The 4979-nt window shown below is 44.5% G+C and overlaps 1 pseudogene; it reads right to left on the bottom strand.

The window, feature by feature from the left end:
- Positions 1-556: 556 nt before the first annotated feature.
- On the bottom strand, positions 557-672 carry LOC141109176 (5S ribosomal RNA; annotated as a pseudogene).
- Between the last annotated feature and the right edge of the window lie 4307 nt (positions 673-4979).

Below are 4979 nucleotides of genomic sequence, written 5' to 3'. Positions count from 1 at the left end.
GGAATGCATAAATCAGTGAAAACCGATTCCACGGGAATAGCAAGGCATCTGTTCCGCATTCTAGTGGAGCCTTTGTTTTTGACACAAAGTTGTCGATTTCTTTGTTGAACCTGGACGTAAACAGATCTATGTCTGGGATCCCCCATCTTTGACATTTTGACAGGAAGATATCAGGGTGAAGGAACCATTCTCCTGGGAACAACTGCTGGCGACTCAAGTAGTCCACCTGCCAATTTTCTATTCCTGGAATAAAGACCGCCGATAGGCAACGTACATTGTTTTCTGCCCAAGATAGGCTATGATTCACCTTTCTCTAGGCCGCACAATTTCTTGTGCCACCTTGGTGATTAATATAGGCCATTGCTGTGGCATAGACGGATTAGCAGGACAATACCATAAACTAAAGGTTCAGGCCCTCAGAACCAAGTGCTCTGCCTGAATTTCTAGAATGATAGGGCCATTTCTGATCTGGGCCACTTCCGTGGTAACTGAAGGAAGGATTTTCCCCTTTGCAGACTTTTGGATATTAACCATAAACTGAGGCTCCGGCGTACCCAGCCTACAGCATCTGGTATTTCCAGGTGGTCCATCCGGGTACTAACCAGGCCCGACCCTGCTTAGCCTCCAAGATCAGACGAGATCGGGCGCTTTCCGGGTGATGTGGCCGTAGGCTTTGGAGTCGAGACACATTGGGAATCTAGAGCTTGAACCCTTTGTTCCAAGCCGATAGGATACTGTTTTGCAGCAGTCTTGAATGAAACTGAGCATAAGGAATGGCCTCGAATGAAGCCACCATTTTTCCCAACAACCTCTTACAAAGTTGAATAGAAGAATTCATCTTGCTTCGACCACCTAAATCAGTTCCCTTATGGCGCTGATCTTTGCCTGGAGCAAAAATACCCCTTTTCTGGGTGTATCCTACAATATCCGACTGGACTATCAAGAACAGATCATCCAGGTAAACCATAATCGTTATACCTTGGGCCCTTAATCTGGTTAGAGGGGCCAGAACCCTTGTGAACATTCAAGGTGCAGTAGCTAGACCGGAAAGCAGAGCTACACACTGAAAATAAAGATTTTCCACCTTAAAGAGTAGATATTACTAGTGAGCGACGAAATAGGCATTTGGAGGTATGCATCTTTGACGTCGATTGACGCCACAAGTTCTCCTCCTTGTAGGATGGAGATAACTAATTGGATTGACTCCATGCGAAAAAAGAATGGTTATATTCAGGAATTGAATTAAAATTTTTGAGATCCAGAACGTCCATTTGGATTTAACCAAACCCCAACCTCTGCTCTTACATGGGGGCCACCATGATCACTTTTTGCCAAAAGATGGTCCAATGCTTGAGAGAAAGACTTTTTTCTCTGGATCCTTAGGAACGTTTGATCTGAGAAAACGAGGAGATGGGAACTCTTGGAACTCCAGTTTGTACCTTGGAGCCATTGAGGAAGTCGCCCAATCGTCTTGACACTCTTCCTGCCAGATCCTTGAGAACTGCAGAAGAATTCCCCCTATTGAGTGAGCGGGGGTGCCTCCTTATAAGTAGGCCTCAGTATTTTGTAGGTTTCCCTACAAACAGAAGAAGGAGCTTTAAAACGAAAATACATTTACTCCATTTCTTAAATGGCAAAAGGGGTACTTTTTCCACTAGAATTTCTCTGGATGTATTATCCAAAACATCTCCAAATAGCTGTTTTACCGCAGAAAGGATGACTAGCCAGGGGCTTCTGCATGGTGCTTAGCGAAGGGCGCAAGGCTTGAAGGATAGATCTCTTATAGCAACTATTGCAAACATAAAGCTGCCAGATCCTGGGCCTGCTCAGCAAGATAACCTTGAACACCTGTTTAAACTGGTCTCTCAACGATTAAGCAATTACTGTCAGCGCAGGCTAAAGCCCCATACACACTATCAGATTTTCTGCTGATTTTTGTCTTCAGATTTACCAAAACTATGTAGTGCAAGGGCCTGCCTGATTGCATACAAATTGAAACTCCTAAGGTTTGACCTCATATTATATGGTTTTGGTAAATCTGAAGGAAAAAATCAGCAGAAAATCTGATCGTGTGTATGGGGCTTTAGACACTCAATTTGCCAGAGAAAAAAGTGGGGTTTTTTTGTTTTTTTAATAGGAATTCCAACTTTTGATGCGCTGGATTCCTAAGCATTTGAGCATTGTCTGCTGGACAAGTCAAACTCTTATTCACAGAGGATAGAGCAGCGTTAGTTGCTGGCATACCCTACTTAGTGAATTTCCTCCACCATAGGATAAAGTGTGAAAACTTTTTAGGAGGGAATAAAATGCTTATCTGGGTGATCCTCTCAAGATACAAAAAAGCTTTTCCAACAATGAATGGACAGGAAAAGGCATGCACAGCTTGAGGAGGCTCTGTGGACCCAAACACTCCGTTAAGGGTACATAAATGTGGAGCGGATCATTCAGCAAGAAATTGCACCATAAATCTTAAGATTGAAACAGCCGATTGTCCCGCATTTGACACCTCAGAAGAGGAGTCATCAGACTCACCACGGTCCCTTGAGGGAATTAGTCTTCTCCCGCCCCTAGTTCCTCAGTTTGAGGGTCCTGGGTAATAAAAGAGAACTTGTCGCATATTGACCCACACTGGGATGCGATTAAAGTCGCTAAACTTTTTTTTCTTTTTTTTTAAACCTATCATGGCTGAGGAAAAAAGATCTTTTTAGTAAAATAAACAGGGGCTGCAGTGTTGAAAACAGTTGCAAACATTTCATGGCCCCGATGCTCACTCTGACCAGCCACCATCTCTCAGGGGAGGATGCCATTTGTAGAGATGAGTAGGCTTTCCAGAGCTTGAGGGAGACGCTTTTAGCTCTTTTTTGGGGGTGTTTCAACCACCCCCCTTCTGATCTTGCCTGATGCACAAAGCAGAGGTACTGCCAGAAGAAATCGCATCCACTGCTTGAGCAATAGTCAGCCACTGCCACTGCTATTAATGCTCAGCCTGATGCAAATAGTAAATGTGTCAAATAGGAAATGCCCATGTCACCAAAACCTCTTTCATGCTCCTCTTTGCTCTTTTGACTATCCGACAATTTTGCAGCCAGTACAAATGGAGATTTTTTTTTTAAAAACACACTCCCGCGTTGGAGAACGCCAACGCCTCGCTAAGCCCCGCCCCCACCCGCATCGCGCCCCCTTCCAAAAAAAGAGTGTTTTCCCGCGCAAGCTCAGGCCTCCGATCCGCCGGGATCGGTTTGTGAGTGAGGAATGGCGTGGAGGAGACATGGAAGCCGCCGCCGAGTAGGGGCAGTAAAAGAAAACGGCATTGCCGATCTTTTTAAGTTCTCCGTTATACTCAGCCTCATGAAGTGGGGAAGAGTTTAGTCCAGGTGGGGGTGTCTGGAGGAAGCAAAATCCCCCAAACTTACCGGAGGTCTGCCTGCTAGCCAGAGGTAAAAAAGTCTGCTGCTTCCGTGACACAGCGTGACTCTGAGCAAAGCATGAGAAGTTACGTGCTCCATACAGCCCCCAGTGGTGACACTTGGGCATGACAACATTTACTTTAAAGGAGACATTTCATAAGAAAACTGAAAAATTCCTTAGAAAACTCCACTTACCTTTCCCGCCGCAGGGTTTTCTGTGGTAAAACCAACAGACCCAATCTTCATCCTTCACGATGGGTTCCGTTAACAAACCTTCAGGAACCGGGGACCCTCGGAGAACCCACAATCCCGGACCTGTAATAGCACCCCGCCAGCTCTCTAAAAAGAGAAGCGTTTACAAGCAAAACCTTGTTTCTTCGGATACGAGGCCCGGGCACCATTCAATTTGGCCTAAAAGACACTTTGAATGGATCTGGCTGCATAGCTAGCCCCAGCAAGGATTGCTCCAGAGGAGCTCAGCACAGCACACCAACACCTAAGACACTGGCGAAAAAACTGAGATGCTCCCGGTATGGGAGGGGTTACATAGGGAGGCAACTTCCTGTTTAGGGTGTGCCAGTGTCCAGCACCTGAAGGTGGACTATAACCCACATAGTAATTACTATGGCTCTGTGTCCCGTGATGTACGATTAATGAAATAGATCAATGCACATTTTAAAGCAGAACTAAATTCCATTTGGTGAGGGAGGCTCTTGCCATAATGTGCAAGGATACATTTAAGCCCTGCTTTATGGATGAATTCCAGGCCCTCAGGTAAAATTCTTGATACTGCCACATTTTGCAGCTACCTCCCATTCCACCACATATGCCTACTGGCCCATCATTATGATGGCTTGCAATGCTGGCCAATAGAAATAAGGTAGGTGGTAAATAGAGAGCCGGAAAATGTTTGAGCTTTGCCTGTGAGAACAGTCTGGGGTTGGGCTGTAGGGTTAAGGATCTGGAGATTGCAAGTACCTTTATATCTTACAGTTTTCATTATTTTGACTGAGTTGCTTTAAGTGATATATAAAACTAAGAACAAAAATGCAAGATACTGCAGCATACCAGTACTTGGATGAGGTGGCTGCATTAGTTCTTTTTTTTTCAGCCTAAGTATATTTACTGCAAGTACAGAAAAACACCTGTTGCTCTTGCTGGAATTCCAAGTGTCCTTGTAACTTCTTATACACTGAACAGCTATCACAAGCAATATCAGCTTTCCCAGCTATCTTTTGTAAACCATAAAATACCTCCCACCTATGTAGAGGCTGTGAAGAAAGGCAAATGTGTCTGTAGTTCACATCAGGAGAGCAGCCCTGGTGTGGCAACACTGCTCTCCGTAGATGTACAGTACAGTGAAAGAGCATTGTCACTATGGCAGGAAGTCTGGAAGATGATTAAATAAATATAAAAAGGAGGAAAAAGCCTAAAAAGGAAAAACTAATGCAGGCATCACATCTAGGGACTGGTAAGCTACAATACATATTTTGTTGTTTAGTTCAGATATGCTTTAAGTGACATGAGCATGAAATAAAACTCCACCACTAATAATTAGACCAAACACATAAC

This window comes from Aquarana catesbeiana, linkage group LG09 (genome assembly GCF_042186555.1).
Source record: "Aquarana catesbeiana isolate 2022-GZ linkage group LG09, ASM4218655v1, whole genome shotgun sequence".
NCBI lineage: Eukaryota > Metazoa > Chordata > Amphibia > Anura > Ranidae > Aquarana > Aquarana catesbeiana.
The sequence above is the reverse complement of the archived record's forward strand: the minus strand, read 5'-3'. Positions and strand labels throughout refer to the sequence as shown.